General features: G+C 43.0%; 1 non-coding gene across 1 annotated transcript; it reads left to right on the forward strand.

Moving 5' to 3' along the window:
• Positions 1 to 13088: 13088 nt before the first annotated feature.
• TRNAT-CGU lies at positions 13089 to 13161 on the forward strand. Its single transcript has one exon. It is a non-coding gene; the product is annotated as a tRNA-Thr (tRNA).
• Positions 13162 to 13462: the final 301 nt, after the last annotated feature.

A 13462-nucleotide genomic window follows, 5' to 3' on the forward strand; every position in this document is an offset into this window, starting at 1 on the left:
GGCTACCCATCTATGTTAAGCAAAGTTCTTCATTAGCACTCTTCAAGAAAAATCTTGATGAGTGGATGGGAAATAGGAAATACACCCTGGGGATCACTTCTGTGTCTCTGCTCGACAGTGATATTTGTCATGTTTAGATAGTTTGAGTCTCTAACTCCTAGTTTACTGTTTCCCTAGTTGTTTTACTTAGTCGGGCCTTTAATCCTCTCCCATCCCTTCCTGTCAGGGTGTGTGTGTGAGTTTGTTTTCTCCCTTTTTAAGTTAAATTTCTGAGTCTGGGACTGTGTGAGTGTTTGTGTACTTCTCACCATGTCCAAAGAACCGAGGGTCTCAGGCTTCAAGAAGTATGACTCGTGCTGTCAGAAAATGTCTCTGACAGACGGTCACACTTCTTGTATTTATTGCCTGGGACCTCTCCACCTGCAGGACTCCTGTGCTATTTGTTACTCCTTCAGCCAGAGAGTCCTGCAGGAAAGGAGAAATAAACTAATCTTAAGGGGCTTACTTAAACCAGAGGGCTCCCCGGCCAAGTCTGCTTCGGGTCAGCCCTCTAAGACCTCCAAGGCCCAGGCTTCTGCTACTAAGCCTTCGGCCCTGGCTCCGACTGGAGCCGATCTTATTTTGGCTAAATCTTCGATACTTTAACTGCCACATTGGTGTCGGCTCCTACCGGCTCCGACCACCATGTGTCTAAGGCTTCGGTATCGGCGCCGGCCGGCTCCGATACCATTATTTCCTTGCCTGTGTCTGCTCCGGCTGGAACAGACACATCTTTGACCAGGCTTGGAGCCGATAAGTTGTCGGCTCCGTCCGGAACCGAGGGTTCTTTGGCTCCGATGGCTTCGTCGAGGAAGCGGTCCAGGTCTCCCTCTTTGGAGCCTATACTTTCGGCTCCGACCTCTCCTCTTCTTTCTGAGCGGAGCCATCGGAGCTGATCTTCTAAGTCTTCCAGGCTCTCAGACCATGATTTGGAGAGAGTGGTAAGCAGATTGTTAAAATCACAGGCACTAGCCCAAATGCTTCATAGTCCGTCTCAACAGACGACTACTAGCCCACACCCTCTTCAAGTTCCTCCTTCGACTCTCCTACAGAGCTCGGAGCCGGAGTCTATTGGAATAGTCACTGCTACGGCTGCGGGGCAGATACCACCCCTTTCTGTTCCTTCAGCTTCTACTCTTATCTCCTCCTCGAGACCTTCCTTGGAGGGATCCAGTGGTCAGGCTTCCCTGGTCTGCTCCGAGGGGGTGAGTGGCATCGGACCCTTGTCCCGACCCTGCTCTTCCCCTCGGGGCTTCGGCCTTGGTTACCTCGGCTCCGACATCTGCCTCGGAGCCTTCCCTTTCGGTAGGCCCGGGAGCCCCTGTTTCTTCGGAACGGGGTCTCTCGGATCTCCCTGGGAGGGGAGCCTTTGAGGTGATGAGGAGTGTGCTGGCCCCCGGGCTCAGTCAGCAGTCTATTCCCTTAGCTCCTCCCTCTATGGTGCCTGTAGATGTCTCTTCCCACTCTCTTGCTCCCGGACCGAGAGATCCATCGCCTCAGGTTTCCCCACTGGGAAGAACCCCCTCTTCCGAGGATTCTCCTGATCCGTCAGGAGATCCTCCACGTAAGAGGACCTGTAAGAGGAAGCACCTAGACTCCCCTGAGTCTACCACTTCAGATACCGACTTAGATGAGTCGGAGGGATCCCCAAGATCCCCCTCTGAGGATGTCTCTTTCTCAGACATCCTAGAACTCCTAAAACAGAGAGGAAACTGGCCCTCCATTAATCCCTCCGAGGATGAGTCAGTATACCTAGAGACCTTTGGATCTCGACCCTCCACCTCCTGGGTGTCTCTGCCTTTCGACCCCCTCATGGAGGTGATAGCTCAGAAGGCGTGGGCATCTCCTGATTCCGTGGAACCAGTTCCCAGGAGGCCTTGTAAATTTATTACAGCCCCTACCGAGAAACAATTTCTTACAAAAGGTGTCCCTGTTGATGCCATGGTGGTGGCGGCCGCCACCAAAAAGGAACTTGCAGATCCCTCCGTACCAGTCCATCCTCCTAACAAGGAGTCTAGGACCATGGACAGGTATGGTAAGCGGATGTTTTCCTCAGCGACCTTTGCCATGCGTTCGCTGAACTATTTATGTCACTTCACCAGACTTCAAAGGGACATCCTTAAGGAATTAGGTGAAGTTGTACAGGATTCTTCAGCTACAGGGGCTCAGGAAAAGATTGCCTCTCAGCTAGGAATCCTTAACTCCATAACCAACTCCTCCATGCGGCTAATTTCTTATGCAGCAGATGGAGCGAGTAGAGCTGCAGGGACAGGAGTGGCTCTTCGGCGTCAGTCCTGGATGCGGCTCTGTAATTTTGCAGACCCCATTTAAGGTGTCCTTCGCAAACTCTCCCTTTGATGGGTCAACATTGCTTGGCCCTCAAGTGAAGGATACGTTGACCAGGTGTGAGCAAGATGGCAAGACTCTTTCTGCCGTAGGAGTCCATTTCTCCACCCCTTCTAGGCCTTATCCTAAGGGACAGAAGGGGGGGAAAGATGTGGTTCCGAAAATCTCAGGGAGTCACGCCAGACACACGCGGTCAATTTACCCCTAGAGGCAGAGGGGGTAATAACAATAGATGCCGCCCTAGGGGCAGAGGGGGTCCGCAGAACCAGGGCAGCAGAGAGCCTCTCGCTGACAAGCCCTTCCAGCATCCCTGAGGTGTTGCCCGACTGTCCACCCTTGGAGGCAGTCGGGGGAAGATTATCGCTGTACCCAGAAGCCTGGTTTTCCCTCTCTCAAGACAAATGGGTACAGTCGATCATATCCGAGGGTTACAAGATTCCTTTCGAGGAAAACCCCTTCCCTCAAAAAGGTTCCCTTCCAGACGTTCCACCCGGTCTAAGGGAAATTGCAAAACTAGAAGTTTCAAAGCTTCTAAAAAAAAGGGCCATCCAGCCAGTACCAACAGATCATTTAGGGTCCGGAATCTACTCAAGGTTCTTTTTGGTCCCCAAAAAGATGGGAGACGAGACCAATATTAGACCTCAGCAGACTAAACAAGTCTGTCAAAAAGACAAGATTTCGGATGGTCACACTTCAGTCGATTTTGCCTTTTCTGGGCAAAGACAACTGGATGTGCTCCATAGACCTTCAGGATGCGTACTATCATATAAAAATCAACAGACGCTCCAGAAGTTTTCTCCGCTTTCGGCTGGGGACCAGTCATTTTCAATTCAGAGCCCTGCCCTTTGGTCTCACTACAGCCCCCAGATTGTTCACCAAATGCATGGCAGTGGTCACGGCTCACCTGAGACGTCAAGGATTCCAGGTGTTTCCGTACTTCGATGACTGGCTCCTCTCAGCCACCACCAGGCATCAACTTCTCCAAGCCAGAGATTACACCCTACGTCTCTGCAGTCAGTTAGGAATTTCGGTCAATTACGAAAAGTCCTCCTTATTGCCCTGCCAATCTATTACTTTTATAGGCGCAAATTTAGACACTGCTCGGATGTCAGCAAACCTAACAGACCAGAGAATCCTAGATATCCAAAACCATGTGCGGATCATTCTTGCCAGCAAAAAGGTGCAAGCCAGACTGGTCCTGAAAGTATTGGGCCTCATGGCAGCTGCCATCACTCTTCTTCCTTTGGCCCGTTTTTACATGCGTCTCTTGCAATGGATGTTGTTCACCCAATGGTCCTTCCAACAGCTTCCCATGCGTCACCAGATCCTGGTGACACAAACTTGCAAGAACCATCTATCCTGGTGGATTTCCTCTCCCCAAGTCCATCAGGGCAGACCCTTTGTTTCCCCAGCCCTGGTAGCCACAGTCACTACGGACGCCTCCCTGATCAGGTGGGGGGGTCATTATCAGGGCAGGATGGTTCATGGGACGTGGCAACCGTTCGAATACCACCTGCACATAAATGTCCTAGAGATGAGAGCAGTGCTTTTAACGTTGCAAGCCCTCATCGACTTTCTTCCAGTAGGAACGATTGCAGTTCACACGGACAACATGTCCGTAGTGTGGTACATCAACAAGCAGGGTGGAACCAAGTCCTATCCCTTGTGTCGAGAGGCTCTCAGGCTTTGGCAATGGGCTATCTCCTCTCATCGGTTTCTGGTAGCAACGCATATCCCTGGGAAAACCAACATACTAGCAGACAAATTGAGCAGAGCAATTCTCTTGCCTTACGAGTGGTCTCTCAACCATTTTATAGCCCATGTTGCGATCTTTTTGCTATTCCCCAAAACAGCAAATGCCCAGACTTCTTCTTTCTCTTCCCTCTTCCGGGCCATCCCCCCAGAGACGCTCTTACCCAAGATTGGCCCCAGGGACTTCTTTATGCCTTTCCATTGATACCACAGGTACTCCAGAAAGCTACCGTTTTGAGATCCAATATGATTCTCATTGCCCCTTATTGGCCTCGTCAAATTTGGTTTCCGTTCCTTCATCGTCATCTTTTGGTGCAGCCGTGGCATCTGGACCCAGTGCCAGATCTTCTGATCCACCAGTCGGGTCAGCTGCATCGGTCCATTCCTTCTCTCAACCTCACAGCTTAGTTGCTCCACTTCCTTCCTTAGCCAGGCTTCCTATGATCTCTAACCCAGTTAGAGATATCATAGCAGCTTCTCTTAAATCCTCTACCAGAAGGATTTACACTAGCAAGTGGAAACGTTTCTCCCTTTGGGCGAAATCGAGGAACATAGATCCCTTTACTGCCCCTGTTCATACGGTTTTGGATTTTCTAGCGGAGATTTTTCACTCAGGTTCTTCATCTTCCACAGTTAAAGTTCAGTTGGCAGCAATCTCGAACTTTCATGTCGGGTTTGCAGACCACAACATTATGTCCCACAAGCTTTGTAAAGCTTTTCTGAAAGGAATTTTTCTCCTGAAGCCTCCTGTCAGAAGCCCTCCACCACAATGGGACCTAAATCTAGTGCTGACATCCTTAATTCTTCCACCTTTCAAACCAGCTGCTTCATGTTCACTAAAGTTTCTTTTGTGGAAGACACTCTTCCTGGTCGCTATTACCTCGGCTAGGAGAGTGTCAGAACTTCATGCCCTCTCTGTTCGTCCTCCTTATTTGGTCTTCCACAAGGACAGAGTTTCCTTGAGAACTAATCCATCCTTTTTGCCCAAGGTTGCTTCAAAAACAAATTTCAATCAATCCATTGATCTTCCTGTATTTTTTCCTAATTATTCCAACAGATCAGAACAAAAGTTGCATTATCTAGATGTTCACCGCCAACTCAGATATTATTTGGACAGAACAAAGCAATTCAGAAAATCTGATCAGCTATTTCTTTCTTATGCTGAAAATAAGAAAGGCCTCCCTGTTTCCAAAGTGACCCTATCTAGATGGCTATCTTCTACCATTTCCGACATTTATCAACTTAGGGGCAAACAACTGGGCTCAAAACCAAAAGCACATTCCACTAGAGGCCTAGCCACTTCTACAGCTTTTCAGGCTAGGCTACCCTTAGATACTATTTGTGCAGCAGCCACTTGGGCCACTCCTCATACCTTTGTTTCTCATTACAAATTGGATTTGGCCTCCAGGGATAGAGCTAGCTTTGGTTCCACGGTTCTCAAGAGTCTGTTCCATTGAGCCACCCAGGATAGAGGTGCTAGGGACGCGGTCCCATCAAGCAAGAATGAAGGCGAGATTGACAACTTAACATTTAGAAGTTATGTACCTACCATAACGTTCCATGTTAGTTGTCTTCTCTCGCCTTCTTTCTTCGACCCTCCCTCCTGTCCCCCTTGCCTGGACAGACCTTGTTCTCCCTTGTCTCTGGAAGATCTCTTCCTTGGGCACCAGTAGTTCTACAATTTGATTATCTGGTTTCCCCTTACAGCCCTTAGGCTAATTGCTCTTCTTTCCTTAGTGGAAAGTTTTTTTATGCTAGGCAGTTTTCCCTCTAGGTACCAAACGAGATCTGGGTATTTACCGCCTTGCATCATGGGATATGGGGCTGCCTCGAGCTGGTAAAAGTGACTCTCGAGCTTAGCAAGTGCCGAGTCGGAGCCGAGGATCGGCTCCGAACCCATTAAGCAAGAAAGAAGGCGAGAGAGGACAACTAACATGGAACGTTATGGTAGGTACATAACTTCTAATTTTGTCACCTTATTTGTTATGGTGTAAATTTTGTTCCATATTTCTTTTTGTAAATTTTGCTCCATATTTCTTTTCACTTAGGTTTACCTAGCTTCCTCTCCCAGCTGCTTGTTATTTTGTCACTTACCTTCCCCATTTTACTGGCTTTTAGCACTTTATATAACCTACTAACCAGTTTATTTGTGGTAGCATCACTAGTCCTTTCTTGTATTAACTATTAACAGGTGTGCTAGCAGGGTCTTCTCTTTGTGTTTACTACCACTTCCACATTGTACTTTTGTTGTAAGTTCAGGAGAGATTGATAAAACATTAAGTCTCACTTTTTTAATTGGAAGGCACTTTTTATCTCACCCATTTTTTTTTCTGCCCTCCTCTCATTTCTTCCTTAGACACCAACCCCCTAAACATTTCTAATCCAGAAAGTGGACCTGCTTTTTTATTGGTACCTATTGGGTAGATCTCAGAATTCTTCCAGCTCCTAGCTTCTTTTTGGATTGTTTTCCTAAAAGTAACCTTAGATCCTTAATATATTCGTCTATTAATGTTTGTCCCAGTAACTGTTTCCAGAAGTGTTTTTTTTTTTCTGGTACCCTGGTCTTTCCCAAATGAGCAATAGCAGTTCTTTTTAATTAGTCCTCTAGTCATCATTTTGGAGCTGATAAATCAACTTTGGCTGAGTGGCTAGAGAGTAGTTTTCTGAATTAGGGGCCTTTCTTCCTCCTTTCTCTCATACTGCCGTCATCGCTTCCCAGTGCACCCTGGGCTTTGTATTGACCCACAAGAAGTGTAATATGATTCTAGTTAATTCCTTCAAATTTTCCTGTTTTGGCATATACAATAAGGCCTGACCCACATACAAGGCTAATGGAACTGTGAATATTTTTACTGCCTGCATCCCCATGTCTGAATCCATAGTAACTGTTTCCCATCTTCTAATCATTCACCCGATCTTTAGAAACATTTCTTTCCATGTTTCTATTGGGGAGTCCTGTGATTTCAGAGCTATTCGTATTCCTAAGTATTTCACTGAAAAATGTCCCCACAGATGATATGTTTGGATTAATGTCATAGCTGGAATAAAGTTCACCACTGGTCTTCATTTTATCTTCATTCACCTTGTATCCTGCCAGTGTCGTAAACTGTCATATTACTTCAAATAGTTTTGTGATATCTCTACCTAGATTATTTAGAAACAATTACATCATTGGCAAACATAGCAAACTTTGTTTCCTGTCACTGGTCTGCTTGCCCTTAAAAAAATCCATACTGGTTAAGATTGATAATATTCGGTAACACCTGGGCTATTCTATCTGCTAATATGGCTGTAGACACTTTATAATCATAATTTTATATTGTGGGTGGCCAGTATGATTTAGGTTTCATTACATCCTTTGCCTCTCTAGGAGTAACTGAAATAAGCGCCTGTGACCAGGATTCTGGTATCTGCCTAATGTTCAAGATTCTGTTAAATAATTCTTGCCATTTATCTAAAATTGTAGTCTCTGCCACCTTCTAGATGTGTATACGAAGTCCATCCCAGCCTGGTGTCTTTCCTTTTGTTTGTTTGACTAACTGCAATTCAGTCTCTTGCCTTGTGATGGATCTTATTAATTTTAATTTTATTTATTTATTATTAATTAATCTTATTAATCTTATTAATTTTTGTGTTAATCCTTCTGTGAAGTTCCTTATAGTTGTGAGCTTTTTTATGCAGTTGGCATCTTATATTTTTTGAGATCCCAGAGAATATTAAATAATATTAAAAAAACTTCTGTCTTATTTCTTTTCAGTTAATCTCATATACTGATTTTTTTCCTTCACTTCCTTATCAGCTTTTTGCATTATACCTAGCTCATATGAATGGTTGTTCAGTGTCATTTTTCCATTCTTTTATCATTACTCCTTATATGTTTCGCAGTATTACCACAGATTTTAAATATTTCTACATGCATTGTGTTATCATTTCTTCTAGCAAAGCCATAGCGCCCCACCCCCCTTTTATTTAAATGAAAGCTACCGCTGTTTTTCTCTGGTTTGGATGTGCAATCCCTGGCTATTATTCTCTCGCTTTCTTCTGTGTAATATTCCTTTTTAATTTTTCTATTGCTCTTTTTAGAAGACATTCAGGTTAAGTAAATCATCTCTATCTGTTAATTGCTCATTGTCACTTTATATACTGGATTTTGGCATTTTTTATTGCTTCTCACAGTGGGAATGCTCTTTTTAACCTTCTATTCTACTCATTGCCTTACCAGAATAATCTTCAGCTAAGTAAATCTTTAAAAAACTTGTATATAAAAAGTTCATAAAAATGTAGTCAGATAAGGCCTCCTTGAACATGTGTGGCATCGTTTCTACAAGGGTTGTAATACACTCACTGCTGTCAGTTCCACTACAGACTCTTAATCTACTCCAGTACAGATCAAGGCAAACTAATTAATGCTGTTCTCATAGTTCTAACGACAGCTTGTGAATCCATAAGCCACTATCGATCGCTCAATAAGCTACAAATCTGAGGCGTTTGCATAGTCGGCCTTAGGCATAGGCCAACTAGGCAGCCAGGGCGCCGCTTTAGTGGGGGCACTTTTCCAGTATTTATTTGGTGTAGATAGACCAGGATGCGGGCACTAGGTGGTGTGTGGGGGGTGCCGTGATGCCCTTTTGCCTAGGACACCAGTTGACCTAAGGCCGCTCTTGCTTTTGAGATGCTGCTATCTGGTGTCTCTCACCAATAGAACTTTTATTTTATCTTCCAGCAAATCCATGCCATCCAAGCACATTCAAACCTGGTGTGCCTCAAGAATCTGTATTAGGCCACTATTTTGTCTTTTCATTAATAACCTAAAATCTCTTCTCTTGCATTCTGAATGCTTTACATTGATGATATTTTTAAACATATCTGGCCCTACATCCTTCTATGTTGACGTAGCCCAGGAAAGAGACTTTGTCATACTTTGGAAATTAGTTCAGATTAATCACTTTTCAGTTAATACGTTCAAATATGCATAGACGCTTTCTAAGATAGCAGAGGCGCCCCATTCAATATAACCCATACTGATCCATGACAAAGTAATATCATTCCACAAGCCACAAACCAAAAGCGACTTGGCCTTTACCATTATCCTACTCACTGTTCAAAAGCACATTGATAACATGTACCAAAGTCTGCCACTGGACGTCCAGTCTTTTAATGTATAAATCTAAGCATGCCCTGACCACCATTTTTCTTGTCAACATTTGAATATGTCTTGCTGTTACTCTTTAAATTCCATTATCAGCATCCAGACACTTTAGACAGACAGTAACATTTGCAGATGCATTTCAGTGCTAGCAAATCTGGGCACCCATGCCCATCAATAAAGACACCCCCCCTAGAGTGGATATAAAAAGTGTACACACCACTATTAAAATGCCAGGTTTTTATGATATTAAAAAAAAAATGAGACCACAATAAATAATTTCAAAACTTTTCCCACCTTTAATGTGACCTATAACCTGTACAATTCAATCGAAAAACAAACAAATCTGTTAGGGGAAAAATATAAAAAAATAAAAAAAACGTACAGTAAGCTGGTTGCATAAGTGTGCACACCCTTAAACTAATACTTTGTTGAAGCACCTTTTGCATTAATTACAGCATTCAGTCTTCTTGGATACCCACCTGCCATCAATTAAAGAGACTCTGATTAACCCCAAATAAAGTTCAGCTATCCTAGCAGGATTTTCTTGACATTTACTCAGTTGCCTGCAACAGCAAAAGCCATGGTTCGCAGAGAGCTTACAAAGCATCAAAGGGATCTCATTGTTGAAAGGTATCAGTCAGGAGAAGGGTACAAAAAATTCTCCACAGCATTGGATATACCATGGAACACAGTGAAGACAGTCATCAAAAAGTGAAGGAACATATGGGACAACAGTGACGTTGCAAAGAACTGGACGTCCCTCTAAAACTGATGAAAAGACAAGACAAAAACTGGTCAGGGAGGCTGCCAAGAGACCTACAGCAACACTGAAGGAGCTGCAGAAATTTCTGACAAGTGCTGGTTGTGTATTACATGTGACAACAATCTCCAATATTCTCCATATGTCTGGCCTATGGGGCAGGGTTGCAAGATGGAAGCCTTTTCTTACACAGGAAAACATCCAGGCCCGGTTAAAATTTGCAAAACAATACACAGTCTCCCAAAAGTATTTGGGAAAATGTGTTATGGTCTGATGATACCAAGGTTGAATTTTTGGCCACAATTCCAAAAGGTACATTTGGCCAAAAACAACACTTCACATCACCAAAAGAACACCATCTGCACAGTGAAGCATGGTGGTGGCAGTATTATGCTTTGGGTTGCTTTTCTTCAGCTGGAACTGGGGCTTTATTCAAGGTGGAGGGAATTATGAACAGTTCCAAATACCAGTTACTTTTGACCCAAAACCTTCAGGCGTCTGCTAGAAAGATGAAGAGGAATTTCAGCTTTCAACACGACAAAGACCCCAAGTATACATCCAAAAACAACAAAAGAATGGCTTCACCAGAAGAAAATTAAAGTTTTGGAATGGTCCAGCCAGAGCCCAGGCCTAGATCCACTAGAAAATCTGTGGGGTGTCCTGGAGAGGGCTGTGCACAAGAGATGCCCTTGCAGTCTGACAGATTTAGAGTGCTTTTGCATGGCAAAGTGGGCAAATATTGCCAAGTCAAGATGTGCCATGCTGATGGACCCCTACCCAAGAAGACTGAATGTTGTAATTAAACCAAAAGGTGCTTCAACAAAGTATTAGTTTAGGGATGTGCACACGCAACTAGCTTATTGTACGTTTTTATTTTTTATATTTTTCCCCTAACAGATTTGTTTGTTTTTCAATTGAATTGTACAGGTTATAGGTCACATTAAAGGTGGGAAACGTTTTGAAATGATTTATTGTGGTCTCATTTTTTATATCACAAAAAACAAGCATTTTAACAGGGGTGTGTACACTTTTTATATCCACTGTATGTACCACTCATCACTTGGAACATCCTTTCATCCTTCAGCTTTTCTTCTCTCACATTTAAACTGCTATAACAGAACTGATAATGCTCACCACTAGTGGAACTGCCTGACAGACAATACTAGCAGCTACAATCTCAGATATTGAAGTAACAAAGGCTTAATCCTCCACAGGACAAACTTTGATTTTACTATTGGAAAGAGCTTCTCCAAAGTTGCCTCACTGAGCTGAAATATTCTGTCAGTTAACATCAGTTTAGCAAACTACATTAACAAGTACCCGGGACTGCCACTGTTTTAGTCAAACAAGATAACACTCATGCATAGCTGAGATCCAACCACACTAACTTGTACTGCAGTAAGAAACATGTTATTTCTGACCTGTTCATCCTGTAAATACTTTCATGCCCATTGATGTAAATGGTCTTCCTCTTGTGTTAGCTGTTTTCTTCCTTCGTTTGTAAATGTTTTCCATCTGCAATTTATTCGTTTTCCTCTGCATGATCCACAGTGCTGTATAACTTCACTTAATTATCATCACATTCCTCAGTTTGTCTGCAAATAAAAAAATGGCAAATAGGTTTGCAAAACTATACTACATAGTAGTAATTTTAATTATTTACATTAACTTTACGTTTGTCTAAGTAATGTGATGCTTCAATGTTAAGTCTTGAGTCCAGATTGTGTTTCAGAAGAGTCTTTGAACAAGCACACCTTCCCCATTAGCAAATTATGTAATCAGTGAGCCACTCCAAGGGACAAGAAATTGATACTGCTTCTTTCTCTGCAATTGGAAGGGAAATATTTCTGTGATTAACCACTCTTTTGATTTTTACAGAGCTGGAAGAGTATTGTTGCCAGTCCTTCATTCCACTACCACCAAAAAACAAATGAAGGAATGATGACAGTGAAGGAACAAGGAATCTCTCCCCTCTTACTCTGAAAGGAGAAATGGTCAGTTATGCTTACTGACATATGACATTGACTCGAGAAGGAGACTTTCTAGAGTCTAACGTACAGTGGAATACCTAAACTATCATAGTGAAAGTATCAAGTGAGAACATAAATTGCAACTAGCCCTCTAAGTAAGCAAGAAAGTTGTTGCCAGTTTTGAGTTTTGCATACAAGGTGTTTTTTTTTTCTTTAGGCATATTCTTGCACAATGTATGCAGCATTTTGCACACAGAAAAGATAAGTCGAATGTGTCTTAAGTTACAGCTGTAAAACACTGATCTGAAATCACTGGTAGCTTACATTCAATACAGATAATGGTTACTTAGCGTGACCAGAAAGGATGAAGTGAGAATGTACTCAAATGTCTGCTGACTACTGCAAGTAACTTCAAATAAGATGATAAACAACATTTTTATTTGTATACTGCATGAAAACCAGGATAGTGACAGATCTTGAGAAGGGTCAGTGCAGCACCTCTGGCTTACTTTCTGCTCAGTAAATGTACTGACAAAATTACTCCACCAAGGTGAAGGAATAAGGGAGAAAATGTAAAATAGCAAGGCAACCAGTAAGAAAGATAAGGTTCTCTCCATCATTGTGAGCAGTGCACACGTATCAGAACAAATAAACCGATTAATGATACTGTACTTGAGAATGATGCTTATTTGGGTACTCATAGCAAAGGACTGGTCAGCATAAAGAGTTCTTTTCCACAGTAATATCTTTCATTTTTTTTTTTTTTTTTAGCCAATTGAAAATACATGTTGTATTTGCCTGTTTAACATCAGTAACTTAATTCCCAGCGAAGGGCTCATATCAGCTCGAACGCTTGAGTAATTGTAAAACCTATGTTGTTTCAACAAATGGTATTACATTATGTGTTGTGTTCCATTGTCTTTAAGTTAAAAGACAGGAAGACAGAAAAGTAAATGAGTGCAGCTATTTGACAACACATCAGAAAGTAGAAAAATCTTAATGAGCAGTCACAAGAAAGAAATGAAGTAACGCAACCTTTCTGATGCCTGTATTATCATTTTTTCTTATAGTTGGCTCTATAGCTCAGAGGTTAGAGCACTGGTCTCGTAAACCAGGGGTCGTGAGTTCGAACCTCACTAGGGCCTTTCTTTATAGCTTAGAGGGACACTCCAAGCTTTTCTTTGTTTCTTTGAATTAACAAACCTTTGCTCTCTCTCCCCATGTCTGTCTATCCCTCTTCCCCTCCCCGAGTCAACATGGCTTACCTTTGGTTGAGGAAGTTAGGGCAGGGTGCCTATAGGAAGCTAAACCAGTTTCAGATGGTGTGTATCTCGTATTACTTATGAACTTTAAGAGCTGTCACTGCGTCATTCATCACTTTAGGCTCTGCAGTTTATCTGTTGGATGTATGACATACCTGTTACTAGCCATTGTGCAAAGCATGTG

The sequence above is a fragment of the Protopterus annectens genome, chromosome 9.part0 (genome assembly GCF_019279795.1).
Source record: "Protopterus annectens isolate FY-2018-M chromosome 9.part0, PAN1.0, whole genome shotgun sequence".
NCBI lineage: Eukaryota > Metazoa > Chordata > Ceratodontiformes > Protopteridae > Protopterus > Protopterus annectens.